At 45.7% G+C, this 14,820-nt stretch overlaps 1 protein-coding gene across 1 annotated transcript in view; it reads left to right on the forward strand.

Moving 5' to 3' along the window:
- Positions 1–6,775: 6,775 nt before the first annotated feature.
- LOC115460513 (membrane-spanning 4-domains subfamily A member 8-like) overlaps positions 6,776–14,820 on the forward strand; it is a 112,047-nt gene continuing 104,002 nt past the window's right edge. The window contains exon 1 of the mRNA XM_030190284.1: positions 6,776–6,820. The gene's annotated coding sequence lies outside the window, so the exon portion shown is untranslated. The remainder of the gene's footprint in view (positions 6,821–14,820) is intronic.

Here is a 14,820-nt window from a genome sequence, read left to right on the forward strand (position 1 = left end):
GAGAGTGTATGTGAGAGTGACTGTGTGTGAGAGAGTGAATGTGCGAGTGTGTGTGTGTGAGAGAGAGTCTGGGTGCGAGTGTGCCAGTGAGAGAGAGAGTGTGTGTGTGAGAATGAGAGTGTGTGCAAGTGCATATGTGAGACACAGTGTGTGAGAGAGAGAGAGTGTGCTTCACACAGATACAGTGTGTGCAAGAGAGAGAGTGTGTGTGAGACACAGACTCTCTGTGAGACTGAGTGTATGAGACCAAAAGAGTGTGTGAGTGACTGTGTGACACATAGAGAGTGAATGTGATACAGTGTGAGACATAGTGTGAGAGACAGTGTGTGAGAGTGAGAGAGAGAAAGAAAGAATTCACTGTGAGAGAGAGAGTGTGTGTGTGAGAGAGAGTGTGTGTGTGACAGAGATACCTCCCCCCCTCTCTGGTGTCAGGCCCCCCCTCCCTCCCTCTCTCTGGTGTCAGGCCCCCCCTCTCTCTCTGGTGTCTGAGCATTACTGTGCAGAACGCTGAGCTCTCTGGCTGTGCTTCAAGGAACTGACCAATCCTATTTAATAGAATGCACCTCCAACATTCTGAAGCCGAGAAACCTCGTGTGGTTGGTCACTTCTGCTTGTGACGAACCCGGAAGCACGTGATGTCAATTCAAGAGATGGATACAGAGAGCAAGAATGCCTCAGCCATGCAGTCAGCTTCAGAATGTTGGAGGTGCGTTTTATTATATAGGATGCCTTAATTCCTGCCAGGCTTTGTTCCTGTGAGTCTTGTCATGGTATTCTTTGTTCCTGTGTGTCTTGCTTCTGAACCTTGTTCCTGAAAGCTCGCTTCTTGCTACAGCCACACCTGGTTTCTGTTACAGTTTGACTCTGCTTCTGGCTCCTGCTTTAGTCTAGCCCTGCTCTTGACTTTTGCTTCAGTTAAACCCCGTTCTTGCTTTCTGCTAGAGCCAAGGCTCTGTTCCTGGTTCCTGCTATAATCAAGCTCCATTCCTGATTCCTGTGTCTGCCAAGCTAAACCTGTTCCTGATTCCTGCTCTTACCAAGCCAAGTTTGTTCCTGATGTCAAGCCAAGTCTGTTCCTGATTCCTGTTCTTGATGCCAAGCCAAAGCTCCGTTCCTGGTTCCTGTTCCTGCCAAGCTAAAGCTCCGTTCCCGGTTCCTGTTCCTGCCCAGTTTATAGTCTTGCTTCTGTTTGTTCTTGTTGCCTAGCTCCTGCCCTGCTTTGTCTGCCGTGTTTTGTGCCTTGACTTGTTGTCATTCTCGTGTCTGGATCTAGTTCCTGCCCTGCCTAGCCTTGCCATGTCTGAACCCAGTTCTAACCTTGTTCCTGTGTTTTGCTGTGTTCCTGTCTGGGTTCAATTCTAGCCTTTTGCCTTGTTTCCTTGCCTTGCCTGGATCCAGTTTCTATCATGCCTGTCTGCTTTGTCCAGTTCTTCCTAGCCTTTCGCCTTGTTTTCTTGCCTTGTCTGGATCCAGCTTCTGTCTTGCCTGTCTGCTTTGTCCAGTTCTTCCTAGCCTTGCCTTGCCTTGTCTCGTCTCATCCAGTCCAGTCTGGGTCCAGTCCTTGCCTTCTCCTTGTCTTACCTTTTCTGAACCCAGTTTTAATCCAGTTCTGTGTCTTGCATTTTTCTGCCTTACCTTGTATTGCCTGGGTCCCAGTCTCAGTTTTAATCTAGTTCCGAGTCTTGCCTTGTCCTGTCTGGGTTCCAGTTATGCCCCTTTGCCTTGCTTTCCTTGCCTCATCTGGATCCAGTCCTTGTCTTGTCTATTGTACCTTTTTACCTCTGCCTTGCTTAAGTCCTGTCTTGCCTTGCCTAGTCCTGATTGTTCTGACATTTGCCTTGTGCCAGCTCAGGTGACTTGTCTGCCACAGCTTTGGCTGTGGTCCAAGAGCTCACCATAGCTGAATCCATGACAGACTGTGACAGGGGAGGCAAGACTTCCCTCAGCTAAACCCATGCTGACTCTATCCCATTAAACCATGTTTGTCTACATGTTCTGTAATTTTATTCTTTATAATAGTTTTGCCTGGCACCAACATCAGGCTTACTGGTCTATAATTTCACAGATCACCCCTAGAACCTTTTTTAAAAACCGGCATCATATTGGCCACCCTCCAATCTTCAGGTACTATGGATGATTTTAACAACAGGTTACAGATTTCTAACAACAGATCAGCAATTTCATATTTGAATTATTTGAGTACCCTTGATGTATGCCATCCAGTCCAGGTGATTTACTACTCTTTAATCTGTCAATTTGCATCAGTACATCTTCCAGGTTCACTGAGATTTCTTTCAGTTCCTCCGCATCATCACCCTTGAAAACCATTTCTGGTACAGGCAAATTTCTTACATCCTCTTCCGTAAAGACAGAGGTAAAGAATTCAGTTTCTCCGCTTTGGCCTTGTCCTCCCTGAGCACTTCTTTTGCTCCTTTGTGATCTAACTGTCCCACGGATTTCCTCACAGGCTTCCTGCTTCTGATGTACCTGAAAAAGTTGTTACTGTGAGTTTTAGCCTCTGCGGCAAGTTTCTCATCAAATTCTCTTTTAGCCTTCTTTATTAATGCTTTGCTTGCCAGTGCTTATGTTTCTTCTTATTTTCTTCATTTGGGTCCTTTTTCCATTCTTTGAAGGACAATCTTTTGGCTGTAATGACCTCTTTTACTTCATCTTTTAACCACGTTAGCTGATGTTTTCTCTTTTTTCCACCTTTGCAAATATGTGCAATACATCTAGATTGGGCTTCCAAGAAGGTATCTTTGAATAATGTCCATGCCTGATTTAATGTCCTATCTTTTGCAGCCGATCCTTTTAGTTTCTTTTTAACCATTTTCTTTATTTTATTATAGTCACCATTTTGAAAATTAAATGTAGCTACAGGAGATTTCCTTTGCGAGTTCATCCCAGATAGTAGCTCAAACCACCTATCGCACTATGCCCTGCACACCACCAAGGACCATATTCAAAATGGCTCCCTATCTTATCGGTTCCTGGACCAGTTGCTCCAAGAAGCAGTCATTTATTACATCTAGAAATTTTATCTCCCTGGCACTCCCTGATGTAACATTTATCCAATCAATATCGGGGTAATTGAAATCACCCATTATTATAACGTTGCCCAATTTGCCAGTGCAGTGCCCCCTAGGTTTCAGCGCTGCTCTGTTTCTAGGCAATAGCAAAGTCTGCTATCAGTCACAGTGGTCAGGGGTAGGATGGCTCACCCTGAAACAAAGCACACTGCCACCATTGCACCACAGCTGCTAAAAAATATATAACCAGTGTCAATTTCAGAGTGAAGGTATCACCAACTCACAGGAGCCAAGCAATGAGCCACAACTTGTCAAATCAACAAAGACTGTTTTTATTGCACATTTATGTAGATAAAACCAATGTAATAAATACTTTTTATAAAAACAGTTAAAATTTGCAGATATTTTTCAAAGTGCTTTCTTTTCTTATAAGGAAAACTTTCATATAGTCCGATTAACTAAAGTGTTAAGTGCTTTTATCTGTTTCCAGGGCAGTTTTACTCAGAACATTAACCCACAACAATCTTTTTTAGAGAATGTTATCAGATAAGTATTTCTCACTTTACTCAATTTCTCACTTACCATTAACCTTTCAGAAGAATTTGTTTCTTTGTGGTAAAATTATTTTTTTCACTCTTTTGTCTTCACAGGAACACAGGATCTCAGGAATTTCCCACCTTCTCAGGTAAGAATGACTTTGTCTAGTTCCAGCAACATTAAATGTCTTCAAAACAATGAAAATTAAGCATTCTTAACATGCTTTCAAATGTCAGATATTTCTTAAACTCTGTTTTCTAAAAAAAAAAAAAAAACTAAAAGAAAACCCTGTGTGCACACACACACACGCAAAAAACAGAAAATATTTAAAAATATCACTTATCCTCTTCCTCGTGCTCCTAGCCTCCTTCTCCCCCTTAGCAACCTTGCAGCTGTAGAACTGGAACCTGGAATTGGAGCATCAGTCTTGTTACCTACTAGCCTATCTAACTTTAAATAAACTAAAAAGAAAGGCTATCTTCCTTTATGCTGTGAGCTAAGTGTAACCTCTCTTCAGCAGGAACCTATATGAAACTAGCTAGTCATAAAACAAAAAATATAAGCCAAAGTCCTTCTCTGAGCTAACCCAGGCCAAGATGCACAAAAGTCCTCGTTAGAGCCATTCCGTACCGAATTCCATAACGAATCGGTACGGTACGGCTATGCATGAAGGATAGGGAATGCAAATGAGCTGTTCATTGCAGCTCACTTGCATTCACTAACCCTTCATTAAAAACTTCGGCAATCGGCCCGTAAAGCATGCACAGAGCAGCCAAGCGTTATGCTGGCTGCTGTGCGCATTCCACAAATGTAAAAAAAACCCAAAAACAAACACGTCCTTTATGGACGGCCCTGCCCCGCCTGAGGTCGCCGCTGCTCCCCGCTTCCCCCTGCATTAAAAAATCAAAACTTTAAGCTGCCCCGGCCCCCCTCCCTTCCTCTCTTTCTCTCCAGCTCCGCCTCCCGCCATCCTCCACCCCTGTGCTCCGCCCCCGCCGCCCCCCCTGAGGTCATCGCTGCCGCTCCCTCCCTCCACCGGGCCCCCTCCATCTTACTGGGCCCGCGCAGCGCCTCTCACCTCTGTGTGAAGTCGCTGCACGGGTAAGAAGAACAGCTGATCGCCTCTTCGCCGAGTCTTCGGATGTCCCTCCTTTCCTCCTGGGCCCGCCCTCATCTGACGTAAGTAACCTACGTAGGGGGAAGCGGGGGGGGGGGGGAAACGGCGACCTCGGGCGGGGGGGCAAGGACAGCCATACAGGACGGTCCTGACGAGCGCCTTTGCTCCCTCCCGATTCTTTTTTTGATTTTTGTTGGGTAAGGCTCAAACATGCTCTGGATACGCAAACACTACATTGATGTGGTTTATGACACGTTTTCTTTAAGCTTAAACACAGCTCTTTTGGACATATGTAACGCTACGTCCTTTTGACCAATCACAGCGCTTTTAGCTCTGCTAATGCGCTGGGATTGGCTCACAGTTTGTTTGTTTTTTCACTTTACAATTTTTCCTGGCACAGAGCTGTCCTAACGAGAAGTACAGACCTCTCGTTAGATTTCCTGCCTTTTTCCTGCGTAAAAGCAATCGGAAAAGGTTAGTGCATCTTGGTTCAATGGGGTTTGTACACAAATTGCTCATCTGCATTCCGTTTTCGTTAGCTGCTAGCTTCCTCGGTAAAAGCCCTTTGATGCATGCAACAGATCAAAATTTCCTCGTTAAAGGGTTGTTAGAGGATCGTTAAGGTGTAGTGCATCTGGGCATCAGTCAGATCCAGCTGTCTGCAGCTCTGATCTGATCTTCCAATCCCCCCCCCCCCCCCCCATGAAGCACTCACTCCACATATCCAGTCTCTCATTCATCGATCAATCACCCATCCTTGATTCAAACCCCCAACCCCTAGGGCACCATTTTGACAGGCAGTGCCAGAAGGGCAACTTAAAGTACTTTTAAGATATAAAAGAATAAAATATTCATTTTTAATAGATTATAATTTATATGGCGGAAAATTGCCATGGGAAGGCCCTGCCCCTCCTTGCCCCATCCAGCCCTGCTCTAGTATCCCAGATTTGCAAACCAAAAATCTGACAACCTTAAAGGAGCTGGGTCCCGCTGCAAGTAGCCTGGCTTAATTGCTGCTGCTGCTGCTGCCTGTGAAGACACATAAGTGTAGAGGACTGCGAGGGGAGGAGTAGGTTGGGTAGGGAGGGAAGCAAGAAGAGATGACAGAATCCAGAGGAGGGGAAGGGAATTGAGAAAGAGAAAGGCTGACTGTGGTGTTGCAGGAGCAGGAGTAGGGAGAGAATGTATGAGGAGAGAACCAAATGAATGTGTCATACACCTAATGTGTGTCCCTTGGATGTCTATAAATGCATATGTTACCAAACTATCACTGAATTTCCTAATTTTAGTGCATAATGTACCCATGTGCCAGTGACGTAGCTAAGTGGGGCCACGGTAGCCTGGGCCCCCCCCCCCCTCCGAATTTCTTCTGGGCTCCTGGTTTTGCTAGCGGAGGTCCTCAACCCCCACCAGCTGAAACCTTCATCCAGTGCCAGTCTTGGTGCTGCCATGTTGCCTGCCCTGCTCGCTCTTCCCCCCAAATCCATCACGCTTCTTTTAGTGAAACTGAGCATGCTCAATTTCACTAAAAGGAGCGTGCAGGACGTGAGGGGAACAGTGAGCAGAGCAGGCAATGCGGTGGCGCTGAGACCGGCGCTGGATGAAGGCTTCAGCTGGTGGGGGTTGGGGACCCCCACCAGCCAAGGTATTAAATTGCAGCAGTGAGGTGGTGGGAAGTGGCAAGGCGGCGGCGGAGGGAGGCAGCGGTGGGGTGGCAGACCAAAATGTGCCCCTCACCTCGGGCTCTGGCCCCCTCCCACCCCGAGGTCTTGCTACGACCCTGCCATGTGCTGAAGCAGGACACTGGGGCTGTACTTTACACTGTCTGCTCCCTAGGGTGGGGAGAGAAAATGATGTTATCAACAGTGCCTAGAGGCAGAAAAACTTAAAGTTATCACTGAATGAAGCTGCAAAGTCTTGTGAGTACAGAGTAAGTGCTTTATTAGCCAGTGCAAAGGGCTGACAAGAAATGACTACCTATATCCAAGAAAGTCAAAAGGTCATTCTAGTTTCCTCTTTCCACCTGCTTTTACTGGCTCAGGCTCAAATCCTTCCCACTCTGTGCAGCAGGAAGCAGTACATAACCAGAGTCCAAACTACCATCAAGAAGGTGAAACCAAGCAGAGGACAGAGGAAGGTAAGTTAGTATTTATCTGGATGCTTGTATTTCTAAATTATGTTTCCTTATTCTGTTTTTTTGAGTATTCACATTTTCAAAACTGAACTAGTTTCAGTCAGATGTATTATGTAGATAGGTCCCTGCTTGATAAGACTGGTACGTGATGCAATGGAGGGTAAAATGACTTGCCCAGAAAGGGTGGTGGATACGTGGAACAGACTCTGGGTGGAAGTGGTGGAGACAGACTCTGTCTGAATTCAAGAAAGCATGGAACAAGCACATAGAATCTCTTAGGGAGAGGAGGAGATAGTGGATGGTATGGATGGGCAGACTTATGGGCCATTTGCCGTTTAACTGCCATTATGTTTCTTTGTTCCGGCTTCCCTAGTTCTTCATCCACTCTTCTTAGTGTTCGGCTGCGCCAGCAGTGTTTGTAATGAGTGTTTGTCTACACTTTGCATATGTAGTAAAGGTCAGTTATTCTGATAATATACTTTGAGGAGAATTTTCAAAAAAACACCCAAGTCGTCGTTGTCCCCCCCAAGAAAACAATGCTGTTCATAATGTCCCCCCAAAATTAAAAAAACACATCTTACAGCCTTAATTGACTGACTCCAGACAAAATTGCTTCCATCTCCGACTCCACAGCACTGGGATTTGTCACTACTGATTTTGGCGATTTTGTACATCTTGAGTTTTCGAAAAACACTTCTTTTGCTACATTCCTCTGGCTTGATGTATTATTTTTGCAATCATTGGGCACCAGACAATGAGACCCTTTTCCAAAAACATGTTAGATCTAGGCTTATTGTATATTAAAGTGGGACTTTCCCACGAGTTAAATGTGAATGGGTTTTGCTCATTGTCATTCTCTTCATTTTATATTGTGTCTTTGAATAATTAATTCTCCCTGTCTGTTTTTTATGATTTACAGTCACATGAGGGGGAGAGGACCTCAGACCAGTGACACTTTTTTTAATCAATAAAATTATATTCGTGTAGTCACAAATGTGTAATCACTGGTCCTCTACCAGCCTCCTCCCTCAATATTCATTTGTGTGCTTCTAATACTTGTCAATGCTGAATTTCACAAACATATTCAATACATATCAGACACCACAGCTACTTAGCTTATTGCTGCTCCAACCAGGGGCTCCCCAACAGTCCCATTTTGCCACATAGGGCTTCGTCAGGGGAAGAGCACCCTGCAACTCCGCACTGTGGTAAATATCCGGCCAGCCAGTAAAGCCGCCGACAAAATGTGAGCACTGGTCTGAGGTCCTCTCCCCCTCTGTTATTATTCACAATCAATATGAAATACCCGCTGTTTTTTGGTTGTTATGGTTTATAATCCAGCGGAGTGATCCCCATTTGTTTTTGTTACAGTCACATGACAAATTTATTCTTGTTTACAACTGTTTTTCTTAAACCTGTGTAGAAAGGGGAACTGACTTAATAGCCACTCACTACTAAGTGAGGTTAGTCTGATTTTCATAAACAAATTGGACCTCTATATCCATGGACACAGTGTACATAAGTACATACATAAGTACATAAGTAATACCACACTGGGAAAAGACCAAGGGTCCATCGAGCCCAGCATCCTGTCACCGACAGCGGCCAATCCAGGCCAAGGGCACCTGGCAAGCTTCCCAAATGTGAGATGGGGTTAGTTCGGCCTCTCAGTCTCAGACAATATAGATCCTGTTGGTAACATTATTATAAACTGATAGTCACTGTATGAAAACTGATGACAATTCTAGAAAGGAAAAAGAGGATGAAGTCTATACCAAGGGAACCTATAGCCTTGTATTTTATTACTACAGTAACTAAAGTGAAATGTATTTGTAAATTTTCTCTCTCTCTCTGCAGACTAGAAAAGGGATGAAACTTTTATTTTCATGTTGTAGAGACAGGATGTGCCATGCTGGCTAGCCTAAATGATTATTCATTTCAGCTTGCTGGTATGAAACATTGACCTTAGGTTTGTGAGGAATAGATGAGTATTATTTTACCATTTTCAGAAAATAAATGTGGAGGCCGATTTTAAAAAGGCTGAGTGTATATATCATAAATGTTGAAGTCAGAATGTGGGGCCTTATGACCCTGTGCAGCAGGAAGCTTCTGCTGGAGAAAATTCTGTCCCACAGGCAGCAACAGTTCCTCAGGAGACAATGTTTATTCTTCCAGCTCAAGTCCACACAGGGTAGGGCAAGCAGTGTGTGGGCTCTACAGGTGAGCAAGCAAGAGGGTGCCCAGACAAGAAAGTTCTCCAGTCTTTCCTTAGTAACTTTCAGCCCCACTATCTCACTAGTCCCCAGTTTCAGCCCCAGCCCTTTTCTCCCACCAGTCCCGAGCTTCAGCCTCAGCTTCTTCTCCCTGTTCCCTTTTCAGCCCCCAGTCCCCACACCAGTCCCCAGTTTCAACCCCAGCCCTTTTCTCCCACCAGTCCCAAGCTTCAGCCCCAGCCACTTCTCCCTGTCCCCTTTTCAGCACCCAGTTCCCACACCAGTCCCCAGTTCAGCCCCAGCCCTTTTCTCTCACCAGTCCCAAGCTTCAGCCCCAGCCACTTCTCCCTGTCCCCTATTCAGCTCCCAGTCCCCAGTTTCAGCCCCTGCCCCTTTTCAGGCCCCAGTTCCAGTACTAGCCCCCTTATCCCACCTACCCTCTTTTTTAGCCCCCAATTCCAGTCCCCTTCATCCACATGCCTTGCATTAGGGCCCCCCTTTTCAGCTCCAGCCCCATTCTCTCACCTGCCCCAGGCATTGCCCCATTCTCCCTCCTGTCCCCTTCTCAGACCCCAGTTACTGCTCCAGGCCCCTTCTCCCATCTGAGCCCCCCGCCCCGACTCAGTCCCCACCTGCCTACCCTCAGTGCCCTCGACTGCCCTCTTTTCTCTGCCACCCAGCACCCTGCCTTTAAAAAAAATCTCTGAAGAGGAAGTGACGTCATGATCTCTGATGGCTGACTAAGTCCAGAGCTCCGTTGCATCCCTGCTTCAGTTAGCTGAAAAAAAAAAGCATTCCTCTGTTCCCTACTTGGTGCTCTGACTTATTGGAAGGAGTCAGACTCCAGTGTGCTGTTTCTTCTTTGTGCAGACGGGAGATATGTCGGCGATTCGGAGGGAGAGTGAGCATCAGGCAGCGCGGCAAGCCGGTAAGGCTTCGGGGCGCCATGTGCTCGCTTCGGCTCGCGCCTCACACTCAGATTCCAACTACATTATGTCCACAACAGAGACTGGTAGCGCCTCTGTTAAACGAGGTATTTCAAAGGAATTAGCAAAATACCTGGCAGAGATATGTGAGGAGGTCAAATCCTCAAAGAGGAAATACTCAATCGCATGGATGTACTGTGTGTGGATTTGCATGAGCTAGGGGGGGGGGCGCTTGGAGTACTTAGAGGCCCATGTTGATGAGCATGTGGAGCAGCTGAATGGCGCTGATTCTAGAATTTCAAAGCTTCTCGAGTGTTTGGACGAGCTACAATATAAAGTAGATGACCAGGAAAATCGGGGGCGAAGGAACAACCTCCGTTTCCGTTGGGTCTCTGAGGTGGGAGATAAAGAAGATGCAGTGTCGGTGGTTAAGCTGTTATGGGGCAAACTACTTGGCTCAGAGGACATTGCTGTTGAAAGAGCTCACCGAGCCTTGGCAAAGAGAGTGGACAATAAACCGCTCGATATTGTGGTCTGTTTTTCTTCCTATGCTACCAAAGAACAAGTCATGCAGCGGGCCCGACAGGTTTCGCATATTGAATATAATGAGGCTCATGTAAAGGTATATCAGGATCTTTCTCAGCTGACGCTGGCTCAACGTCATGCGATGAAACCAGCTTTGGACATTCTCACCAACAACAAGATTCCCTACCGCTGGTCTTTTCCCTTTGCGCTGTGTTTCACAGTCGGGGGGAGGCTACATCGGCTTCGACTCTTGTCTGAGGTCTGGAAGGTTCTATATGGAGAAGGACTGATGACTACGGATCATCTGCCGGTGAATCTGGCTCCTACATCTCTGGCTAAACTCCAGCAGTGGAAGCGGGTTTCCGCCAAGTCTAAGAGTCCCCCAAAAGTTACCTGAGGGGTCTGACTGATTTGTTTGCAAGACCATCTTTACTGGTCTCTTTGACTCTGTGCTCACGGTTCTATCTTTAGATCTATGTGATTAGTTTTTGATGGGAACTGTAAAAACCTTGATGGTGTTAGGGAGTTGTTTGAGGGGGTGAAGGGGGGGGGAAGTAGCGGGTGTACGATATGTGTGATGTTTAGGGGGATGTGTGTGCTTGGAGTAGCAGGGATGTGCGGGGGGGGGGGGTGTCTTGGGTGGTGTTCCGGGATTGGGGGGATCTCTTTCTCTGGTTTACCTAGTAAGAGGGCTGTTTGGGTTCTTGGCTAGTTGTGTGTGACAAGTGGGGAGTGGTTGAGGGTGGGTGAAGGGGGGTGGGTAAGAGAGTTCATACATTTTAAGAAGGATTTGTTGATATTTTTGTTTCAATCTGATGGGAGGGATGTTATTTGGGAGGGGGAAGGGGTGGGAGGCTTGGTTGGGAGTTTCCCCCTTTTTTTTCCTTCCTTGCCAGTTTCTCCTCACTTTCCAGCAGTTGTGTTGTTCTATGGCTCTTAGCTATACTTGTGCCCTTAAGGTAGGAGCATGAAAATTTTTTGAATCATCATCATTACCTAGTTGTCTTTTGTGCTTCCACTGCTGACGCCTCGAAGAAGCGTGGGGTTGCGATCCTGCTTCACTGCAGGTCCAGGTACTACTACTACTACTACTACTACTATTTAGCATTTCTATAGCGCTACAAGGCATACGCAGCGCTACACAGAAAGTAAACCGTGACTCTGAGGGTCGTTTCTTGATTTTACATGTGTTATTGAACAATTTTGCTTTCTCACTGGTTGCTGTCTATGCACCTAATGAATCTCAGAGGGAATTTTATGTTAGGCTTGGCAAAGTAGTGCAAACTGAACCTTTTGGTAAACTGGTGCTGGAAGGTGACTTCAACGCAACGTTTGACCCGGCCCTGGATAAGTCGGATGTAGTCTCGGGGATTGATGTTAAAAACTCTAAGGCGTTGGAGGCATTAGCTAGATCTTTATCAGTGTGTGATGTGTGGCGTTTACAACATCCCAGGGAAAGGGACTATTCGTTTTATTCTCATTCAGATGACTCTTATTCCCAAATTGATCATTTGCTCCTCGATGTATCTTTGACCCAGGGAGGTTATGACTCAGGTATTGGTTCTATTACTATTTCTGATCACTCCCCATCCTGGCTTCATCTCTCATCTTTCTATGAGGCAGATAAAGACACTAGGTGGACTCTAAATGTCTCTTTGCTAAGGGATGAAAAATTGCTAGCTGCGTATCGAACGCTCCTGAGAGAATATCTTAATATCAACTTGAATTTGGGCCCCCCTATGGGGATTGTTTGGGACGCCTTGAAGGCCGTAACAAGGGGATTCTTTTTAAAACATGCAAGTACGCAGGCCAGGGCTAGGTGACAAGAGATTGCTCAGTGTATTTCACAGCTGTCTTGTCTGGAGGAACGACATAAGTCCACGCATCCGGTGGCCATTTTGCGGCAAATTCAAGCTCTTTGCCTTAAATTAGATAACATTTACTCGGAGCAATTGCAGTTTGTAACAGGTCAACATCAATTGCATCAGTACTTTAATCATAATAAGCCTGGTCACTCACTAGCCCTTAGATTGCGACCGTACTATTATGAGGATTGGAGATGGCAAGAATAAAGTGCTAACTAAGTCCTCTTTGATCCGTCAGTGCTTTCAGACCTTTTATCAGTCCTTATACTCAGCGGATACAACTATCCATTCCGAGGCTATTGAAGCCTTTCTTTCCTCACAAAGCCTTCCAGCTTTGACAGACGAACAGTGTGCTTTGCTGGACGGTACGATTAAGGTAGATGAAATTGTTGCAGTTATTAAGGATTTGCCAACTGGGAAGGCTCCTGGTCTCGATGGTTTGCCGAACGACTTTTATAGGGCATTTAGGAGAGAATTGGCTCCTCTCCTAGTTGAGATTCTTAATGGTGTACAGGAAGGGGAGGCTCTTCCTCCCTCAATGATGGAGGCTTGGATAGCAGTGATCCCAAAGCCGGGAAAAGATAAGGTGGAATGTGCCTCCTATCATCCCATCTCCATTCTCAATTCTGATGTTAAAATTATAGCTAAGGTTTTGGTGAATCGATTGGCTAAAGTTCTCCCTGATTTGATCCATCTGGACCGGGTTGGGTTTGTCCCCCAAAGGCAAGCTAAAGACAATGTTCGATGCATGGTTAATTTGTTGCTTGTAGCTACCGAGTCAAGGACCTCCTTGTGTCTTCTGGGATTAGATGCTGAGAAGGCTTTTGACCCTGTCTATTGGCCCTTTATGATCGGTGTAATGGAGAGGATGGGGATTGGGCGGGGTTTTAGAGACTGGACTCACGCTCATTATAATTCTTCTAGAGCATGTGTGCATATTAATGGAGGGAATTCTCCTATGTTCCCTTTAACTAGGGGGACTCGGCAGGGTTGTCCCCTTTCGCCTATGCTATTTGCTTTAGTTATGGAGCCTTTGGCCATTGGAATTCGCGCTTGTAATATTTTGGGGGTTTTGGTAGGTGGGCAGGAGTATAAGTTGGCAATGTTTGCAGATGATATATTGCTTTCTTTAACTAAACCTTTGCTCTCAATGCCTAACTTGATTAAGCTTTTAGCAGAATATTCCTCTGTTTCCTGATTCAAGCTTAACATGTCTAAATCGGAGGCTATGGCTATAGGCATTCCTGGTTCGATTCTATCATCATTACAACAAGCTTTCCCTTTTCGCTGGGTGACCCGAGGTATTAAGTATTTGGGGATTTCGCTTACTAACAAATTTTCTGACCTTTTTTCGGCTAACTATCCTCCCCTCTTGAGGGATTTATATAGGGATTTGGAGGCATGGGGCTCTATTCAGTTATCATGGTTTGGGAGGATAGCTACTTTAAAAATGAATGTGATGCCACGTTTGATGTATCTCTTTCAAGTCCTCCCTCTACGGTTGTCTCGTTCCTTTCTTTCGGGCATCCAGAATCGCCTTTTTCGTTTTATATGGTCCAACAAGAAGCCGCGTCTTTCTAGAACGCTGTTATACTGGGATCAAAAAAAATGGGGGTTGGGTGTACCGAATGTGTTCTGGTATTATAAAGCTGCTCAAGCACGGGCTGCCATTGAGTGGTTCCACGCGAGCCCCCATAAGAGGTGGATTAGATTGAAACAGGACTCAGTTGGTTCCTGTCAGTTGCGTTCATTGATGTGGCTTCCTCGGAGGCATAGATTGTTGGGTAGGGGGATTTGTCCTTCTATTTTGACAACTTTTTACTATTGGGATAGCCTATTTGTTAAGCAGGATCTGGTATTTTCTAAGCTTACTCCATTAATTAATAATCCACTTTTCCCTCCAGGCCTTGAAACTGGGAATTTTACGAATTGGTTTTCTGTGGGCTCAGAAACTTGGGGCCAATTTTTTGATGAGGGTGCCCTAATTCCGTTTCATATATTGACTGAAACTTACGTAATTTCTCCTAAGGACATTTTTGCTTACACTCAGGTGAAGCATTTTCTATCTGCTGCAGAAATAAAGGCTAAAATCATGCAAGAGTATTCTTATTTGGAGGACTTGTGTGAGGATTCTAGGGGGACGAGGGGTCTGATCACTTGTTTATACACCTTTTAACGTCAGAGGGTACAGGCCCTGGAGGAGCATCGAGTGCGTTGGCATCGGGAATTGGGGGTGATACTGGGTGATGATGATTGGAATTCTATGGAAGGTGCTTTGTCCAGGATCTCTATTTCTATACCATTCAAGGAAAATGCAGTAAAAGTTTTATACAGATGGTATTTGACTCCTGCACGCCTTCATCATATGTTTCCAAAGGTATCTTCACTGTGCTGGAGAGGTTGCGTGGAGGAGGGTACTATGGGGCATCTCTGGTGGTCCTGTATTAAAGTTCGGGCCTTCTGAAAGGCAGTGC

Source organism: Microcaecilia unicolor, chromosome 1 (assembly GCF_901765095.1).
Source record: "Microcaecilia unicolor chromosome 1, aMicUni1.1, whole genome shotgun sequence".
NCBI classification, from domain to species: Eukaryota; Metazoa; Chordata; class Amphibia; order Gymnophiona; family Siphonopidae; genus Microcaecilia; species Microcaecilia unicolor.